This window comes from Euprymna scolopes, chromosome 8 (assembly GCF_053919585.1).
Source record: "Euprymna scolopes isolate OS-2025 chromosome 8, ASM5391958v1, whole genome shotgun sequence".
Classification (NCBI taxonomy): domain Eukaryota; kingdom Metazoa; phylum Mollusca; class Cephalopoda; order Sepiida; family Sepiolidae; genus Euprymna; species Euprymna scolopes.
The window spans coordinates 28,451,429-28,474,792 of record NC_136489.1 but is presented as its reverse complement, the minus strand read 5'-3'; the positions used below and the strand labels follow the sequence as shown (position 1 = coordinate 28,474,792).

General features: G+C 33.9%; 1 protein-coding gene across 4 annotated transcripts in view; it reads right to left on the bottom strand.

Moving 5' to 3' along the window:
* The window catches only part of LOC145283516 (neuropeptide Y receptor type 2-like), a 1,003,835-nt gene that overhangs the window by 603,856 nt on the left and 376,615 nt on the right, over positions 1–23,364 (bottom strand). The window lies entirely within an intron of this gene.

Below are 23,364 nucleotides of genomic sequence, written 5' to 3'. Positions count from 1 at the left end.
TTTTTCACATCCAATCTTCAACCTTTATATTTTTAATTTAAAAACAGATCTTAAAGTATTCTATTTATATAATTGTAGTAATATACGCTCGACTATATCTGCCTTCGCAAAAATAATGTAAGATTTTATAAAGGGTTTTGTTTTAGTATGCACATTTTTGTTTGATTTCGGGAGTTATATTTAGTTCGAAAGAAGTTTATGTGTTAAAACTTTGAACCTTTCTAGTGAGAAAAATGTAGTTAAATGAAAACGGCAGCATCCAATATTATGTATGTTGATCTGTTAAGAAACGGTCTATTACAATATGTATGATGGGAAAACGAGCAGGCAAGCCTGATTGCAATTGTCATATAAGTGTATAGAAATAAAATAACTATTTGAATGTTTGCTATTGTGAATTTAATTAAACACATTAACATAATAGGTCCGATAAGCACCACGAAATGATGCGGAAGGCAAATATATAAAAACATTAATTATTGTAAAAATTATGATATTTTCAAGAAAATAATGTGCATTGAGATGGTATTTTCTTACATAAATGTTGACTGAGTCTGAAGTTAAAGACATTCAGACTTTTAAACTGAGAAACAAGAAATTTTACAAAATATTAAATTGTTGAAACATATGTAACAACAGAATAATTTATATTTCATACATGTGTGTGAGATGGCCTATGAGTGTGTTTGTCGCAAACTGCATCTAATTTGAATAAATTTTCCTTTGATTCCAAATTGGCAATATAATTTGTAAAAATCTATAAATGAAACATAAATATATACATCCCCTTATGGCCGCAGTAATAAATGTCATTCACTGATAAAAAAATCTGTTACCGATTAAATATACCAAATTGAGACGGGGAAACATGCCCACCTTACACGAAACCACAATTACCGGTGGATACTATTAGAAAACAAAGTTACCTTAAAAACATTAAATAGTTTTTAGTGTTCAACCAACCTGTATAGTCTCAATAAAATCGATCGAGGAAGATAGTTTTCCAAAGCCATGAAATAGGAATCTGTCAGATACTTTGCACCGAGTATAAAAATGCGGGGATGTAAAGAACTACTAAACAAAACTGACATTTTCTGAAATAATATTTTTCTTGGCATAATAAACTAACAGCCCGGCTTCCTAACAAACAATACTAATATAAGGCGATTGTACAACGGTTAAATACAAATGGGTACGTTATTTTTATTTTATTAAATTAAAAATAACTCGTACGTTTTCGTATTTATTTTCATTAATAGTGTGACAAAAATAATTTAACTTCTGTTACTGACGAGTAACGGAAAATACAATTAGGTGTAAGAAAATATGGGATGTAATTATTTATTTACTTCCGGAATTATATTGTGTTGAGAGTTTAGAAAAATGTTTACATGGGGAAACTATCTAATTGTTCACACGTTCCAAAGCAAACGCCATTTTCCTCCCCGTTCTTAATGGAGAACTAGAAACAATGGATTACTTAAAATCAACTTTGACACACTTGCGGAAATATCAAATCAATTTTCAGCAAGTGACAACAAAACACACATGCAACCACAGTTAAAAAGCTACGAAATATTGCAGGAAACAAGACAATATACAAATATATTTCAACCAAAATTACGGGAACAAGAAAACTACATATTTTCATACACTTTTACAAATAAAATGGTTGCCACATTAATTTACATACCGATTGTACAAAACATATCTGAAAGCTTATTTGCAATTTCATTTACAGTCAAGATGAAAACAACACTGAAGATATGAGGACATTTATTACATTGATTCAACCGATTGGGCGGACTACAAAAAATTGGGCTGACTACTGTTGATTGATTCATATAAGGAAATCCACAAATCATCCGTAGATTACATATAATGCATAAAACGTGTAACTTATCTTTACTAAAACCGAAAAACTCTAAACGAATCTGTTCAGACTAAAAACTGTCGTTATTTCATGAGAGGTTTTAACAGTGGCCTTAATTACAAACATTTACCATATGCACCAATAATCATCAAATATTGTACTGGTTATATTTAATTGAGGTAATGTTGACGATTTATAAATACTGATATATTAAAAAAATATTCGTATCGAATAACAGTTTAAACTTCGACGCAGGGTTTTACTTCAATTAACAAACGCACCAAACCTGTCCCTACAAATTTAGCTTAAAAATGACAAGAAATAATTAGCGTAAAAACATCCAATGAACATTAAATTCTCAAACGTTTCGTACGTAATAGAAAAAATATTATGTTGAAAACCTATGCTCCAGCCAAATAAAAATTAATATTATTTGCCACAGACTGAAACGGCAATTCGGGGAAAATTAAAGTAAGCCACCGCTTAGTTAAAGCTATCGATGCGAGTTTTACATTTTGTTCAATACTCTCCACACCTTTTAATAACTCACCTTACCTCTGACAAATTTGAAAAAAGGTCAATATTGTAGTAAAAATAAAGGCAAGTACGACACAACAAACAAACGAAAACGCCTATGAAAATATACGTAAACATAAGAAAGCGAAAAAGTAAAAGAAGAACCTGAAAACAGTTAAATAAGGAATCAGAGTCATCGGTCATAGATTCACATATATGAAATACAATTACCTAAATCTAATATGCTAATGGTGTAAAAAAAAGTTTTAACCGTGAGTTGATCGAAAATAAATGTTGAGGTTAATTGATTACTTATAATCTACTTCTTACGCATGTTTATCCAACAAAATATTCGCGTCTAATTTGAGATAACAACAAATAAGGACGTGTAAGTTGAATAAACTGCCAGACTAATGTAAAAAATGAGTACACATGCGATAAGCTGTTTGCTTCTGATAGAAAAACATTTTCGCCGATCGAAGAAGTGATTTTATCTTTGCAGTTACAAATTACACCGATATTTACGTGGGCATTTATTTTCTGAAAAGTTGCAACTCTACTGCAGTCTTATTTACTTCAAGCAACTCGGACTGTAAAGTTGTTCCTGGCACGGACTAATCATTCTGGGAACTCAATAGTTGCTTCCCTACGGTGACGTCGGATATGATGTCACAAGCAGACAATTACTATCACAAGCAGGAGATTAAAAATAACTCACTGATTGTAATTCGGGAATCTCCAGCAAAGAGCAACTCTGGCGACGGGGAGGAGCAAAAAACGTATTAACAAATAGAAGAATTACTCGAAGTCTACGGCACAGGTTTACTAAACAACGAAACAATAAAGACGAAAAGGAAAAAGATAAGTACTCGAAGTAAATAGTCACAAGTCACTAAACTTAAACAACGAAACAATCCCTATGATAAAAATATTAAAACTACTCGAAGTCAACAGAAACGAATCAGTACCCCCCTGGAAAAAGAGTTCGAAGTCACCAGCAACGTAACACACATTCTAAAAGTTCGAAATAACAGAAAAATAATAAAGATGATGGTTCTCTTCATGCAAACAATAGTACGCCTAGCCTTGGAAGAATCCAGCAAGGAGTAAGCATGGAGAGAAAAAAGTGAACATTGGAAACACATACGTGGCGTTAGAAATAACAAACGAATTATGACAACTATCACTTTTTAGATTTTATGGGATAGAGGAACTGAAATACATCAACCAAACCTTGACACGGGGGATACGACCAGGCCAGGAAGTTCCTACATACAAAACAATAAAGTAAGCCTGGACAGATATGAAATACAGAACATAAATAAGGTTTTTGGAATGTCATAAAATGTGGATATCCAGCCAAGGAAACAGGAATCAACACACAACTACGTCACTCGTTTTCGCACACAAGGATGAAAATACTACCTGGGCAATTCTATAGAGGATCAATTGATCGAACAATGCACCTAAAGCAAATCATATCGTGCGTATTTGAAAGAAAAATTTAACCGTTCAGGGAGCACTTCGAAGAGTATTTACATTTAAGTCCGCTGAGCTTAAGTAGGAAATGAAGGGGACACTCGGATATCCACCAAATTAAAACCAGTGTAAACAAGAACTATAATAACCAGTAGGTTTAGAAAACCGCCCAGGGACAACAGCATTTCTTTAAAACCAGTCATAAAATGCTATGGTTGTAACCACCTGAATTGCATACGCAGCCAAAGAAAATGTCCAGCGTTTGAGAATGAATTTAATTACTGTGGAGTAATAAATCACTACGAAAATACATGCTTGAAGTAAAAGAACAGTATTAATTGGAAAGAAAACATGTCAGCCTGTCATAAATGTGCCCAACCCGTATTAACGAAACGAAAATCTGTCAGCTAAGCATTTGTTTTTTTATTTGAGCGATAATCAACGTGTATAGCAGTGAGAGAAATCGTCCACATCGACTCAGAATATTCCTAAGTTCTGGAGCAATCATCAACTTTATCGTGAGCCAAACATTTAAACGAACGGTAACATTTCAGCCAAAATTAATAGCATAAGAGACAGAGCGTACACCAAAAGGCTGTGTAAATATTCCAATAACAAAAAGGAGAATTGTTTGCAACGCTAACAAACGGTCAAAAATACTCCAAAATAATCGTTATAAGGCACACGACGGTGATTAAATATAAACAAACGGGCGGCAGCAAACTAAGTTTTACTACCCCATAGAGGAAATAAATTACTAAAATGTATCCGAAAATCACCAAAACAATTCTAGAGAGATACTTACCCTCATTAACAGATGGACACAATAAAAATACCCGATAACGTTACACAGGTAGCAGGACCACCAAAACAGTTCTATTTCATATTCAACAAACAGTAGAAGGAAAATCAGTGAAATGTCAGTGAATGATATTATTGAACGAGTGGAAGGACACCCCCCCACTGGGTTCACCATTAGTAATATTGCAAAAACCCAACGGAGAAATTACAATATGTGCCGACATAAGATTGTATACAAAGCAGTGAAACGCATTCGTTATCAAATACCAACAGATTAGCATCTACTGAGTAAAATCGGCAACGCTAACACTTTCTCAAATATCGATTCAAACTCCTACCATCACCCAATAGAATTGAATGCTTGTGTTATTAAACATCACAATAATTTTTCAGGTAAACTCTGCTGGTTACGGGGATTTAATCTCCAACCGAAGAAGAGCAACGATTGTTTTAAAAAATTCTTCAGAAAATGAACCAACGGCATTCTAATCTAGAACGGAGAAATAAAAACACAGAAGAACCTAGGTATGGTTTCGCAAACATTGGGATAAAACATCCTTACTATCTCACAGAAATAAACATATTCCTTAGTGAAGAATTCGAGTCCCATGGGAGTATCGTGTCTAACAGAGAGATCAGCGGTACTGTAACCCCTTAAACCTCCAAAATATCTGCAGCTTTACGGACCTAATAAATTTACTCCTTGTCTGGCAGCACTTAATTGACCATTAATAAGTTTTAGGCGCGTAAACACTGAATTCTGATGGGTGAAGGACAAGGAATCTTGGTTTCCTTAGCTTAGGATTACAATAATATTAAAAATATCCCTCTTAGTGGATGTCAGATCCATAGGACCAGGTGCAATACTCTGCCTAGGCAATATATATATATATATATATATATATATATATATATATATATATATACTCACCCCCTATCAGCTACGCATCTAATACTCTAAGGGAGAGCGAACGCCACTAATGCAAAATAGAAAAATACGCCTAGAATGGCTTCTTTTTAAATTTGACAGTAATGACTTTCGTATGTATGAGATTGCGAAAAATTCCATTTGATTTCAATGAGAAAATATTCTTAAACTGATCGACAATCAAGTCTTTAACGACTATTTAAACCCCAACATTACTCCTCCGCTCGATTTTTCTCCTCGATACTACGCATACAACAATACGATTATACTCTACCACATATTTATGGTAGAAAGATTCCGGCAGACATACTCTCTCGGCAACCGTTTAAGTATCAAAATGCTGTCTCACCCAAAACAGAGATTGATGACTGGTTCGTCAATACCGTAAAAAAGCATCACATAATATATTACTTCATTGCAAATAATGGAGATCTCTCAACTTAATCCAACTATAGCAGCAGTGAATAACGCCATACAACAAGACGACTAGGACAGGGGATTAGCAGAGCCCTACAAACACAGCAAAAATACATTGACAACCAAAGTGACATAGTTATTAATGGGACCGGAAACATTGCACCCAAAACTTACAGAAGAGAATCTTGAATTTGGCATATGAAACACACCTGCTTACAATATAAATAAACGCTTTGTTTTAAAATGAAATATGTGGCATAATAAAAGCAGGACATACTGATCATCACAAGTCTATGTGTTCCCTGCATAAATCGAGACTCATCACAAGTCTATGTATTCCCTGCTTCAATCTAGACTATAAGAGGAACAATTGCCCAATACATATGCCCAAAACAAAAGACTAATGTGAAGTTCTCCAGATTGACATATGCGGACCTTTGCGGGCATTACGTCATTCTAATAGTGAATACAACCCCAAAATGACCTGAAGCATTCGTTACAAGATCCACCAAGATCGGTATAATTGTACCGACATCCGAAACCTTTTCTATATGTCGTGGCATCCCCGCAACAAAAGGTTTAAATAATAGACCCCCAATTCATATCCTCGGAATCTAAGTAGTTCTGTAAAGAATGAGATCTCTAACACAGATCCATAACACCTTATCATCCCCAAGCTAATTGGATAATTGAGCGGCACTTTGGAACCATTTTTGAAACTATTTAGGCTATTAATACGGAAGGAGAAGGCTCGAATAAAAACTATAAGAGAGTTATTGATGTATTACCGACATATCCCCCCATGTCATGACTGAGGAAACACATGCAAAGTTTCTTTTGGAAAGGAACTTTTGCAGCAACGTGCCAGGACCAGACTTGGTGTCAGGATAAGTAAAATCTCGACAAGAATGTAAAAAAAAATAAAGGCAAATTAAACAATCGCAGATATCTAGTAATACTAAATAAATAAACAAATGAATAATGCTAAGCAGACTACATAGAACCCGCCGATATAGAAACCATTAAACAATATAGATAAAATAATATAACACTAAACACCAGGATGAGCAGAATACCTCAGAAGGGAGTCCACAGTCATAAAACAAGGCGGCATACACGCGTCACAACTGAAAAATATCCCCAATGGCAGCACCCCTAAACAGCTAGATAATGAAGATTTCCTTTTCAGCAACAACTCTGGAAGTCATGAGGAGATTGAATATGAGCTAGAAAGCTATGAACATGAAACGGAACAAGCACACCTCTCAATTACACTCAGCCGAACAAAACACAACGTAAGAGATATGAAAGCAATAGATCTGAAAACGAGGAAAGCAATCTGGCTATATGGACGGTGCCGATGTCGGATATGACTTCATGAGTAGGACTATAAACATATATGACACAGGGCACGTTCGGAGCTCTTCAACAAACAGCAAACTTGCTGTTTTTTTTTGTTTTTATTTACACAGTGATCACCACTTATCAAGGCGGGGAAGCCACTCAGGGATAAGGATTATTGCAAGTACATTACCTTAGTGTGGAGATTTGATGAAGTGTTTACTTAAGGGGGCGGGTCATTAGGTATTTGTTAACATTGGACTTAAAGACATCCAAGTTGTAATCTGGTGGGACGCAGGCAGATGGAACAGAGTTCCGCAGGCGTGCAGGTCTAAGAAAGAAGCTTTGTTGATGGAATCTGCGTTTTGATTTAGGCACAGATATAGAGTGGGGGAAATTTTTCACAGTGGATTCAGCTAGACGGGTGTTATTCGTGAAAGAGTGGCGAGGGGGGACCAGAGATTAGAGTTCAAACGAGGACCTGCCATAGAAATAAAGATAAAACAAGGATAGGCTCGCAACGTCTCTTCTGTGGGAGAGAGGTTGCAGGGTAGAAAAAGGGCATCTCCCACTAAACCACAAAGTCTATTTTGTACTCTGTCAAGGCAGAATACGCTGTTTTTAGCAGCTCCTGCCCAGATATGGCAAACGTATTACATCCTTGGACGTACTTGTATCTTATATAGGTAGAGAATAGCATCAGCAGTGAGATATCTTCTGGAGCGGTAGAAGGATCGCACCATCTTTCCAGCGACCTTGGCAACAGACTTGATGTACGTGTTCCATTTCAGATCAGGAGAAAAGGTCGAACCCAGAAGCTTGTCAAAACACGGGGCCTCACCCAGACGAGAGCCATCCATCACAATTGATGCAAGCTGGGAATCAGAGCTTTGATAATGTAAGGATAGGAGTTTTGTCTTAGATGCATTAAAGGTAATCATTTACAGCCTGTGATGTTGCCTAGATGGTCCTGTCATCAGCATAGATGTCGACGAATTATTTAATCATGTGTTTAGGGAGGTCATTGATGTAGATCAGGAAGAGAGTTGGGCCCAGGATTGACAACTGAGGGACTCCAGCATTTATATTGCAGGTTTCTGATTTTTGTCCATCTACCACTACTCTTATGAGCCTATCGGAGAGAAATGATTTAATCATTGAGAAAACCTTTCCAGTTATATCGTAGCTGGAAATCTTGTGAAGTAGACCCTTATGCCATACCTTGTCGAATGCCTTTCATATGTCAAGAGTAATTGCACTAGAAAGGAAGCCTTTGTCAAGAGATTCACTAATCCTGTGGTATATAACCGTCAGCAGATCTTCGGTAGATCTTGCAGAGCGGAAACCATATTGTGTCTCACTAAGAAGGTTATTCCTGCTGAGGTGCAGACGGTCAGAAAATATAGAATAACTTTTCCACGTGCGATTATGTCCTACTACACAGTAGAGTATCGTTATATTAAAAAAAATACATACATTTAAAACACAGATCTTGATACAGATCCCTTTGTGAAATTTATAAAAAAGTTTTATGGGTATATATTTACAGATTACAAAAAAAAGAGGTATACATTGTCTTAGTTAACGATAACATAACAATCAGAATCATTATTGACCTTTGCAATGGGCGTGCCTTAAAAACACATGCATTGTTAATCGCGATTAAGTCATAACCGAAAACAGATCAGTCATGATAGCTTTCGTACGGTCAGTAGAGGATCGGCATTACGTAACTATGGTAGATAGTTACACAGAATGTACGAAAGAGCTCAGATGTAAAAATCAACTACCGAGGTACGAGGTTCCCTCTATACGCGTTCATCCCTATTTTACAGATGCATTTCGAATTTCCGCAGATTCTTGTGAATGATTATGCTATTGCCATCCATCTTATGAGAATACAGGTCTATTGTAAAGATTTTATGTTCAAATAAAAATCTACAGTAAGTACTGGAAGGCAGCTTATTAGTGACTTCTCACAGCTGGTAAATTGAAAAAAATGCATGTTTGATGTGCAGACAATTATGAAAAAAGACATGCAATAAAATTCTGCTGGAAAATTCGAGAAAATATCACATGAACGCCAGGAACACTTCAGGCGGTTTTTGCAAAATCTTGCATGAAATAACACTCGTATTTATTTACTCCGTGAATTATCTTCCAGGTTTATAGTTTTCGATGCCTTTGTAATAAACAAGGGAACACAATTTACATTCACTAACCTACATTTATTCATTTTAAAAACTTCGGTGTACAACACGCGATTCAAGCCAGTGGCTTAAACATTAGTTGGCACTTTAAATTCATCACTCCAAAAAGATTTCGGGACTGTTACGCTTTCGACAATTTCGTAGAATCACACCTAATCCTAAAACACTATAAACATAATTGCTACCAGCTACTATGTTCCTACGGAATAGAAGATCCAGATAGAAAAACATTTACTAAAGAAACAAAATAAGAGGAGTCTATTGTGAACAAGGAACTCTCGGCTGAAGTGGAAAAAAGTGTTCTATAAGATTTAAAAAAAAACGCGTCTTACAGAAAAAGGAACTGGAATACGTATTTGCCTTATTTTCACGTTATATCTAATACTTACTTTATACAACAGGTTGACATTTTAAGAGGCCCAACGTTTCTAATGATAGGAATGTCATATCTAAGAATCTAATTTTAACTAAATCCGACACAAGAAGGGCCTTCTTTATGTGTGTGTTTTCACTTTTACGTGAAAAGGAAATTAACAGTCATATGCGTATGTTTTACACATCTGGAAAACGTGTTCTGTGAAGGTTGATTTTCGATTTATTTATTAAAAGCTAGCTGTATGTGAAAAATAGAAAAATATATTTAAAATAAATATTCTTCATACGAATATATAATCATAGTGTTATACAAATAAACGCACTGGCAGATGAGACTTAAGTTCCAATACCAACCCGCGTAAAATATATACTTTTTGAAAAATAAATGAGAGACTTTATAAAATAAGATTCTATAAAGAATTTAAAGTATGATAACTCGCATTGCGGAACATATCATTTGATTTTATTGAATAGCGTTGTACAAAGTTTACAGAAAAAAAACAACAACATCCGGTTGTTCTACCAGTTTCCTTCAATAAGTTTTCAGACTTTTTTGTACAGCCATATAAAATGGTCATAGTCTATTAAAAATTCAGGATGTTATTGCAAGACATCTCTCGAGAGAACTGACCAATGTTTTAGAATTCCAGGTTATAATGTCATACAGGAATACAGCAGAAATACATCCTACGTAATCCTAATTCCCACCGCCGGTGAATTTCAAAAATGCAATTTGGACGTGAAAAGAAATTAAGAGGAAATATATGCTACAATATTCTGTGTGAAACACAGTACATGTACCAAGGAAACCTTTTTAAAACTTCAAATTGCTCTTGGGCTATCTTGAATGTATCGAGCATTAGTATATGAATAGCGTTCAAGAAGATCAGCGAGTCTGTGAGGAAGTGTGCAAGGCTTAGGAGGAGTAAGGAGGTATGAACACGAGAGTTGCTTTTCCAAATTATTAATTACATAGACAAGGACCGCCGTATGTTTTTAAAGATAATAATAGTTTGATGCCAGTGTGTGAACTGTACACAGAAGTATTAGCGGGGAAATAAAATTGCGGACAATTTATGCGAAGCTTGCTTAAGGGTGCAGCTCAAAGCTCTATACTTGTTGTAGATTATTCCCTAAAATTTAGAAAAATCTTAACAGCAGTCGTTATGAGACAAATCGGGAACCTTACAGAGGCTTTCTCGAAGCGTATTGACATGCTCACATTAGGTAACTTCGATGGTGTTTTCCAGAAGTTGTTGGAACGGTGCAACAAGTTCATTGCAGTCAGATGAGTTTACTTCCATGTGGCCTAGAGTGTCATGTGTGTATTTTTAATAAAAGTGTTCATACAAAGAGAGATTGGGAACGTATTGAAGGCGCATCGTATATAAGTGATCAAAATATATCTCATTTCTTATTGATAACACGGTAGAGTAGGCTGATTATTTTGTGACGTTTCCTGATGATAGTGTAAATAGTCATAGAACAGGATTTTTTTTTGTTTATTTTGCTTGTAACGCACACACATCTTTTATTAATTTGCACAATCTTCCTATTAATTAAATGACTTTATAATTAATAGTTATTCATATGAAAATTCTAACAGTTCTCCAGTAAATATTTAATTCTTTTTTATCCTTGATTTGATTGAACATTTTATGAAAAAATAAACTAACACTTTACTGCCGTCCTTATCCGTTTCTATTTTTTTTGTCTATTTCTCATCCAATGCCCATGAAAACATACACATGTTTGAAATCGATGCACTAACATGGATACTAAAATGTATTTCTTTTGTTTGGAAAGCACTATGTCTATGAAAATGTTAACACAAAAATATGACTAGAAAAGTGATAGATAGATTCTGTTGTCACTGTAACGTGACAGAAACTGAGAGAAATCAATAAAAATGAATTGCAACCTGTCTGACAGTTTCCGTTCTGAAAACAATTTCTGGTTTGTTGGGAATACATCGTAAGTTGTTTACATATGAATTCTCTTGCAACAAAAAGGGAGGGAGATGTACATATAAATTCTCAAATTTTTATCGCGGTTTTAAACATTAATTTCTTCAGTAAACTTGCATTAAACACGTATTTTTTAAAAGAAAAAAATGAATTTTCCGCATTGTATCATTTATTTATCGAAATCCAAATTACAAAATATTATATGTGTGTCTGTTAATGTTCATATTTTAAAAACTGTCTTTTCCCAGATACGGAACGAGACACTAGATGACTCCAATAATTGCATTAATGTTTGGTGGATTCCATAGTTCATCTGGTTAACAGAATTTTAAAGTAACGAAAAAGAAGACAGACTGGAAGAAATAACATTTGCCAAGCGTTTTCTGACTAATATTTTGTACATTGATTTAAGTTTAAATTTGAATATATAACGTCCGATTTACAGTTGTGTGTCATACCCCCACAGACTTCACTATTATTGTTTCGCTTTCATTTTCGGGTTCGATTGTAGTTAATGGTACTTGGGTCAAATATATTTTTTGTACTTTTGAAATTACGTTCATACGTTAGGCACAGTATAATGAACAATACGTGATAATTGTATAATGAAAACGGCGTAAATTATATTAAGTAACAAATAACTTTTAAAAACATTAACAACCGGAACACGCCAGAAGCAAATCGAGATTGCTAATTGTTGACACATTGTATTGTATTTATATATTGCTAATAACTACTAGATATTAAGTACAAGCAAAACCAGGAGGAGTTTACCTGACTATAATAGAAATAATTTCAAGACAAATATGACCCAAACAGGAAAATCTACTCTTGTTTTCTCCTGCGGTAGCAAAAAAAAAAAAAAGAAAAAAAGAAAGAATTAACGGGAATTAAAAATAAATTTATTTCTTCAAATACATCATTTGATCACAAAACAGTTTACTTTTACCATTTGTTTTTTGAAAACATCTTTTACAAGATAACATTATTAAGTTGGCTGTATAAAGAGCTACAGGTGTTCTTTTTATGTTTTGTTCATCAAATATTTGGTTAAAGCAGTGTAGGATTTGAAAGCTATATTTTTATAGGGACAAGTGTTAACTATTTTCAAGGGGCTAAAAATCTAATAAACGTATTAAACTATAAAAAAATATTTTTAAATACGTAAATAGAGTGTATACTACTGTAACAGTTGTAATATATACAATGAGATTAACAACACCGCATATCTATTTATAAAACGATTTCTTTCTGCCTCCATTTTTGCTTTAAATGTTTGCATCAGTTTTGATTCAGTTTGGTGGGACCTAATACTCATTTTGTTTTAACATTTTCAACTATAAATTGAGTGCAGTATCACATTAATACTCGGTACAGCATTTGCTCTATTATAATTTATACGAAATCGAGATAATTGTAGTATCATATTTATAAATATTCTACGACCGGACAACTAACGCATCACCGGCATTACAGTATTATTAATTGCTTAATAAGTTGGTATTGTGTTCTTGGTGTCGTCTAGCGAGTTGAAAATTCCTATTTGGGTTGTAGCTGGTTGGATGACCGCGTTTCCTTGGCGAGACTCGGATTTCGCCGCGGTTTGTTTGATGTGTGTTAGTTATTAGACTTTCTTGTGCGCGAGGGGGTTGCTCAATTAGTAGAACGATTGCCTCGTATGCAAGAGGCCCGTGTTTTGAATCCCGACTTCAGCCATTCTCAAATGATAAGCCCGAATAGGGGCGAAACTTAGTTTTACTAAGGAATAGTTGGTTTTCATGGCTCTTAGTTATAGGCATGAATTAGAACGGGTGCTGATAATAATCGAAATAGATGTAACAGAAGGTCTGAAAGAAAAATAATCGTTCGGGAGGGGATGGCCGACCTTACTAATAAACATACTAGTGCATATAGGTTCTAACAGTAGATGCATGTGAATTGGGCACATCTATTTAGGGGTTTTCAGTTAAAATGATTTTAATTTAAGTAGAAAATTTATATGGCGAGAACATGTACGACATACATTGCCTTTTGTAGAACCCGCCATATCGATACTATCTCCACAAACAATTAAGTGAAGGATTACGAGTTAAGGAAGAAAAGAAAAAGACGCAAGGAGAATAGAAAAAAAAAGAAACAAAGATCATGATAAGAGGAAACTATAAATGATTTGTTCTTAGACATTTAATTTCATTTCTATTAGTACTCTATCCCATTCCACTTCTCCAACTCTTACTCCACTCTTTCATCATAGCTTTTTTACTAGTTTACCACGCAAAACCTGCAATTGTATAAGCAATAATAATCAAGATGGAATCTTAAAATGAATAAAACTTATTTATTTTTATGCTTACATATAATGATCCAGCTAATTGTTATAATAATTATAAAAATAGATTGTGACGCGGATAAAGATTTTTGTGACTGTGTTATTTAAAATAGATAATGATAATTTTATTAATAATTCTAATTTTACAACAGTGTAAATAAAGTGGTTAAAAAGTTTCAAATATAAAATGTAAAGAATAATAGCGTAAAAAAGAAGATGAGATTAAAATTGCAAATCAATGTAAAAATATGTACATAATTGGCGTGAAGCTATCAACGTATACACAGACACACGCATACATATGAATCAATTATGTATATATATATATATATATATATATATATATATATATATATATATGTGTGTGTGTGTGTGTGTGTGTGCGTGTGTGTGAGGGGGGCCTGTGGGTGTGGGTGTGTGTGAGAGTGGTTGTGCATGCACACATATAGATTGTTTACTCATTCGAATAGATAAAAATAAAGATATTTCGAGTTAGTCTTTTACTTGATCTTCTTTATTAATTCCGTTTAGCTTCATTGGTGGTATATATAATTGTTTCCACAACTAAACAACGTCGAAGCTCACAAGAAGCTGAATGGCTAGGACCATGTCTCACCCTCATTTGTACTATCCATTTTGACATATCCAAACTCAGGATTCGAAACCTGAGTTCAGATATGTCTGACTCTTGGGCCAAAATGAGAAGAAATACGGGGCTCGGCCTTTATGTTTGTCGGCTTTCATGGTTAATCGGAGATTTACTTGATATGATTTTATAATCTCTCACATTCACGCACAAATATATGTATTGATATATCTATTATGGTAGCGAAATTGAATGTTAAAATGCTCATATATTAGGTTCTACGGGACAGAACTACATGAGCATTGCCAGACTTTTTAAAGAACATAATATTAATTTATGATAAAAGTTGACTGATAATTGCTAAAAGAAATCTATATTTTCGATCTAGTAAAACATGCTCATATTTGCCTTCATTTGGATATATAGTCCACCACCGGCCAGTTTAAGTGTGTTGCTTAGGTTATCACTAATATATATATATATATATATATATATATATATATATATATATATATATATATATATATATATATATATATATATAATAAATTCACTTCTTCTAAGAAATATTTATACGCTGGTTGCAATCGAAACAAACACCTAAAAGCTGTAGGTGTATTACGAAAAACATTAGGCCGGCTGGACAGTTCAGTTTAAAAGAAACTTGAACCTACTTATTTTTAACCTAATGCATGTCATGTGAAACATTTACGCATGCGAATTTGTGGAACAGATAGCAGACAGACAAATATTGTAACGTTTCCTTTTTAAAATGTAACGTTTGATTTATCGAAAGCAAATTAAATGAAAAAAAAAGAAACGGAAAGAAAGTGGAGGGATTGTCAGTAAAATAAAATAGGGCGTTGATTAAGACAAACGTCTGAGATCATTAAGTCAAGTACGTGGACCAAGATTTAAAAAAGTGCTTACAAACATTGTCAAAGATTTAACAAATAGATAAAACTCGATGATGTAAAAAAAAAAAAACCCAAAATAATTTTTCAATGTAAAGCCGACTTTTTTCCGGATAACCTGTATAATAAATGTAAACTTGTTTAGCATATTACTTTAGTCGGTTTCGCACACACACGATTCTCATGATTATACACACACACACACACACACACACACACACACACACACACACACACATATATATATATATATATATATATATATATTATCTTACAATGATTCAATACAATTAAAAAAAAAACAATTTTTGGAAGAGAAATGTTTGAGTTTAATATCAACCATTTTTATTATTCTTAGCAAGACAAAGAATGCTTTAAGAATGTTATCTCCTTATCCTATAGGGTGTCGATGTCTAACATCTCTTCAGAGGAGAAAATATTAGCAAATATGTATAAAGGTATGCACCTATTTGCTGAAGTTGTTGAGGCATTGAAAATGAAAGTAAAATATAATTGAATAATCAGAAGTCATATAGCAAGGAGAATTGAAGAAAAGGATATAAAAATTTACATCCAAATTGCGCGGTAAAATCCATGTTGACTGTTGTTTAAAGCAGTGAGATAATTGGGTGATCTACATAACTGAGTAGATATACGGGTCGGGCATATTCCTGGAAAAATTATTCTTTATAGGTCCAGTGAAAAGTATATATATATATATATACATATATACATATATATATATATATATATATATATATATATATATATGTTTCAATAAATATATAATTAAATTAAAAACAACACACACATACACACACATACACACCCACACACACATATATATATATATATATATATATATATACATACATACATACATATATGTGTGTATTGTGTTTAATTTCATTATAAATTTATAGAAATATATATATATATATATATATATATATATATATATATATATATATATATATATATATATATATACATATCTATATGTGTGTGGGGGGTGTAAGTGTGTTGTGAGGCTGTCCATGTGTTTGTACGATTCATTAGTTTGCCATTGGAGTAATTTGACTGTTACTGGAATAGGAAAATCCACATTGGAATTATCAATAAATCTAACGGTTTATAAATATTCCCCATATATCCTTTAGCTTGCACAATCGTTGTTGTAAATGTATTGGCACTATTTCAACGTTAATCTATATTTATATTAGTTTATTCATCGTTTTTTTTTCTATTTATGTCCTTATCGAGCTTTTTAGTTTTTATCGAGAAACACGCAAACCCACTATTTTTATATAACTTTTCTATCGTCCCACTTTTTCTCTATGTTTTTTTTTTTTTACTCTCACAATCTCTCTTACTCTCTGTCTTTCATCTCTGTCTATCTCTCTCAATTTCTCTCTCTTTGTCTCTCTGTTTATGTCCGTCTGTTTGTCTCTCTCTTTCTCTCTCTGTCTCTGTCTGTCCTTCTGTCTGTCTGTCTGTCTCTCCTTTCTCTCTCTCTCTCTCTCTCTCTCTCTCTATATATATATATATATATATATATGTATATGTGGGTGTGTGTGTGTGAGGACGCTTGAATAATAAGATAAGGAGACTTATGAAAATAACACCAAATGACTCAATTGCTTATGTAGATATAAAAATTATGAAGAATGAAAGAACGGCCGTATACAAACAGGCACCGATTTAATCATTGATACGATTTGGATGTAAGATCAAATAATAGTGTAGGATAAGTAAACTAATTATCATCTAAAGAGGGCAGCAGATGCTTGGTTAAAGATCGATGTCTAGCGATAATTACATTAGAATCACAATAATATAGCACAGGAAGAAAGGAGTAATATATAATGGAGGAAGAGAGATACGAAGACTAGGGATATTAATTCGATAGAAGAAGCAGATCGCTGACATAGCAAAATGGAGATAGGTCGTATGTAAATTGGTTACATTTTGGAAACTGTTGAATACATGTGTGAGTATATTAAGATGCGTCTATTCTACCGGGAAGAATGTAAAAAACATAGATTGAGGGTAGATGATATCATAATTATATGTAGTTACGGGTTTATATTGAAGCAAGTTATTGAGGCTAAGTCTTTATGTTGTAGAATGTATATTCGAATAAAAACCAAGCGTCAGGAATAACATAATAAAAAACGCATAATATAATGGAGGAATACTAGTTAAATAGAAATAAATATTTAAAAAAATATGCAAATGAATGAAGTGAAAGACAAAAAATATTACAAGAAAATTAGAAAATATTATGAATCTAGAATGAATTGTATAAATATTTTTAAAATATAAAAATAATAAAATACAACCTATATAGAATATACAGAAGAAAATGAATGATACAGAGTAAAATAAAACTAACAATCTAAAACATAGAATAATCAGCATGCTTATAAAAAATAGACTTCGATAGGCCTTGGTATACAGCGTTTCCTCGTCCTACATCACTGAAAACTGAGTAATTCTATATGCATTAGTATATATTGTCATATTGTCCATGTGTGTGTGATGTATGAAATGTCATTTTGATTTTTTTGTGGACAGAGCACAACCATAAATATAAAACAAGTAGTATGCATTTAGAATAAACACCTTGTTGAAAACATAGATGCGAATGCTGAGGAAAACAACTGATATTTGTTAATAAATACTGTGCATCTTAAAAAACAGTAATAATAAGAGGTTTAAAGATTTTTTCTTACCCAGTGATCACCACTTATCAAGGCCCGGAAGCCACTCAGGGATAAGGGTTATTGCAAGTACATTACCTTAGTGTGGAGATTTGATGAAGTGTTTGATTAGGGGGGGGCGGTTCATTAGGAATTTGTTAACATTGGACTTGAAGACATCCAAGTTGTAGTCCGGAGGGAAGCAGGAAGACGGAACAGAGTTCCACAGGCGTGCAGTTCTAAGAAAGAAGCTTTGTTCATGGAATCCGCGTTTTGATTTAGGCACAGATATAGAGTGGGGAAAATTTTTCACAGTGGATTCAGCTAGACGGGTGTTTTTCGTGAAAGATTGGCGAGGGGGACCAGGGATTGGAGTTCAGACGAGCACCTGCCATGAAAATAACGATAAAACAAGGATAGGCTCGCAACGTCTCTTCTGTGGGAGAGAGGTTGCAGGGTAGAGAAAAGGGCATCCCCCACTAAACCACGAAGTCTTTTTTGTACTCTGTCAAGGCATGATAGGCTGTTTTTGGCAGCTCCTGCCCAGATATGGCAACAGTATTCCATCCTTGGAGTACTTGGCTTTTATATAGATAGAGAATTGCATCAGTAGTGAGATATCTTCTGGAACGGTAGAAGGATCCCACCATCATCCAGCGGCCTTAGCAACAGACTTGATGTATGTGTTCCATTTCAGATCAGGAGTAAAGGTCAACCCCAGAAGTTTGTCAAAACACGGGACCTCACCCAGACGAGAGCCATCTATCACAATTGATGCCAGCTGGGGATCAGAGCGTTGATGATGTAAGGATAGGAGTTTGGTTTTGGATGCATTAAAAGTAACCAGCCACATCTTCCCCCACTGAACCACTCCCTAGAGATCAGAGGAGAGAGAATCAGAGAGAACTTTGTCATTTACAGCCTTTGATGTGTTGCCGTAGATGGTCGTGCTATCAGCATAGATGTCAACGAATGATTTAAGTATGTGTTTAGGGAGGTCATTGATGAAGATCAGGAAGAGAGTTGGGCCCAGGATTGACACCTGAGGGACTCCAGCATTTATATTGCAGGCCTCCGATTTTGTCCAAATCGTCTAGTGTAGCGTCTGTTCGTAGAGGAAAATAAGGGAGGGAGTGGTGTACCGAGTTCAATGTGGAGTTAGAGGCAAACTGACTGGATAGCAGATTAGCCTTGTCAGTTGCCGTGCAAGCAACATCATGATTTTTTGATAGTGGGGGAATAGTTGACTGCCAATTATTTACTACGCTGTTGTAGATTTTCCAAAAATCCCGGGTTCCTAATTTCTTTGCTTCGAGTCGTTTTCTGATGGTTTCAGAGTAATCTGTCGTAGCTGTCTCTATCACTCTCTTACAATTATTTCTAGCTCCTATAAACTTCTATTTATTTGAGCTGAACTTATGTCGGTTAAATCTGCAGAACGCATGCTGCCTTTGACAAATGACAGCTGCACAAGCAGAAGTAAACCATTGGGGAGAGTGGGGCTTGCTATAGAATTTCCGTGCGAGCACATGTGCTTCAATTGCAGTTTTGAACCATTCAGTGGTCTCATTTGCACACTGTTCATTGGACAAAACAGGGGAGGGTAGAGCGGTAGCCCTGATATATCTAAGGCTTTTGACAGGGTATGGTCCGATGGTCTTCTAAGGAAAATTAGATCATATGGAATCACTGGAAGAATTCATAATGTAATTAAATCCTTCTTAAGTAAGATAAAAATCACAGTTGTCCTCGACGGGCGTACATATAAACAATACGACATAAATGCGGGAATACCTCAGGGGTCTGTCCTTGGACCTCTATTATTCCTGATGTTCATAAATAACCTCCCTGATAAATTGTTTCGGAGATGGGTATATATTCTGATTACCTCACTCTCTATAACAGATATGAGGGGAAAACAAATGAACACATATCCAAGGAAATGGCAGAAACACTAGAGGATGACGTCCAATCTGTAGTGAAATAGGGGGCATAAATGGATGGTCATATTCAATGCTGCTAAACTACGCTTGATTCCTTCAATAACTACAAGAAACCTTCTCTACCACCAATAGCAATGGCAAAGAACACATTACCTGAAAGTACATCTTTTAAACTCCTCGGCCTTACGTTTATACGGAATATGAACTGGAATAGATATATTGAAAACATTGCCAAGGCTGCTGCAAGGAAGGTTGGACCCCTTTACTGTACTAGAAAACTACGTACGCCGGACAGTATCCTATACCTCTATAAGGCCACCATTCTCCCATGTATGGAGTACTGTTGTCACATCTGGGCTGGTGCATCTGCTGCTTGCCCTTGGCTCCTGGGCAGGGTTCAAAAGCGAGTTGCCAACCTGATAGGTTTTGAACTGTCATCTAGGCTTCAACCTCTCTCCCATCGACGAGATGTTGCATCCCTCTGCCTGTTCTACAAATACTTTAATGGTGAATACTTTGACGAACTGCAAACACATGTACCTTCCCGACGTAACTACCCCCGACAAACCTGATAAGCTACTAAGTCTCATCCCTTTACAGTAGAGGCCCCTACGTGCAAGAACGCCTTTTACTCCAATAGTTTTTTACCCTAGAACTGCGGGTCTTTGGAAATCGTTTGCGGGAGTCTGTTTTCCCAACTGCACTGATATGCAGAAGTTCAAGTGTAATGTAAACAAACATATTTTACTCATCTCCCTTCATAAAGCCCCCGCTAATTAAGTCCCTGATAGTATCCCCCTGCTTCAAAGTAGCACTGTGCCTTGTTTGGGGTGAAAATTGAAAAAAAGATGTCTAATGTATATCTTCCTTATAGTTTATATCAACGGAATAACATTGATTTTTTTGCGTAAGAACTGGTAATTTACTGTTAGTCACAAATCCAAAACATGGTATTTTAGTGATTTTAAATACTAAGTACACACCCAAGAAACAAGTTGAATTCGTTCTCATTTTTACTTCATAATCTAAGAATGTTTGCGAATGTGAAACCACAAATATTCATACAAATATGGAAGATAAATAAGACGTTATACTAAGATAATTATCTCTGGCGTATGTTATAATGTTCTATTAAATTCGTACTTATGGTAATGATTTCAAGCAATATGAACATTTTTGTTTAATAGAAAATTTTACATCTATATATTGTGGATTTTACTGCGTATTTTCGTCATTTTTTTCTCTGAAGCTTAATTTTTCTTTAAACGTTTCTAATTGACTGTGTTCAAAGCTGAGATAACAGGAAAACTAGATAATGGCCATATATAACGTTGGTTTTGTTTCAGTGAGGAGAACATATTTATACTACATGGAATAAGAATAATTTACCTTTTCTTGTTCTTCCTTGTTTCGAATAAAATATTGAGAATTTAATTTTACAATATCATGACTTATTATTCCTATATTGGACTCCATTACTGAAATGTAGTCTTTAAATCTGCACAAGGTCGGATTTCTAGAAACATATATATCTATAATTATATTTTCATACTATCAGTTTTATTAATATTATTATTAATGTTTTAAATATATATTTAATTTTGATTTTATTATATACATATATGTATTTATATATATTTATAGATGTGTATCTTTTTATATATATTTATATGTATGTATCTTTTTATATGTGAATATATATGTATGCACACATATACATACATATATATGTATATACATATATATATATATATATATATATATATATATATATATATATATATATATATATATATATACATGGGTATTTAATGTAAAATCGCGTTTTCAAATAAACTTAAATTTAAGAAAACTGATGAAAACATAATGTAAAATAACACGTATAAATCACCATTGTTGAGAATTTTGTGACGTTGCAAACAGGCTCTATCTAAAGTGCAATATAATATACAACTCATAGTAATACAATTAACATCTTATGTAATCGACATATATGTGAATACATAGCCGAATATATCCGTTCATCGGAAAATAGATGAATAAATAAATGTCATTCAATATAAAAAGAGAGGTTTCTGTTGTGTTTTCTCTAACCACAAACTTATAAAATGCCATATAACGTTGAAAAAAAAAAAACAAAGAACACGCATGTTTCTTCTTTACTCTACAATTTGTTGCTCGCACTCATAGTTCTAATGAGACAAAAACATGGCAATGAAAAGGAGTATGGATGTCACATGATGAAAAGATACTTTCCATTAATTTATTGTCCAAAAGAAGCTATTAATTAGCATGCAACTTGTCAAGAATGATTTCCCCAATGAATATGGAAAAGAGACGTGATTATTGAATTTCTTACGAAGTAATTACTTATTTTCATTTGCAGTGTCATTGATTCCATAATGTTACATAAAAATAATACGAATTAATATATAATATATTCGATTCCCTACTGACTATGCATATTAATTGACCTTGTTTTAAATCAATATTCAATTGCGATATTTATGTCCACGCCATCGAAAGAATAGTGTCATCCCGAAACAGTTAGTTAAATCATTGCAAACACATACACACACGCGCACACACACACACATCAACACATCCACACGTATGTATATGATTGTGTGTATGTATACATTTATTTATGGTTGTCTGTGCATGTATACATATGTATATATATATATATATATGTATATATATATGTATATGCATATATATGCATATATGTGTATTTATAATATAAAAAGAAATTAATGTAACCATATAATAATAGCACGTTTGCGTATATATATATATATATATATATATATATATATATATATATATATATATATATATATATACACATTTTATTTTTTATTACCGTATCTTTCTGTTAAGTTACATTATGGTCTCAGCTACCCGGTCGTTGTTTGGCCGTCTGACTTTTACAGAAATGTTCGTTGTAATGGGATGAAAGAGTGAAAGAGTGAATAGGGGA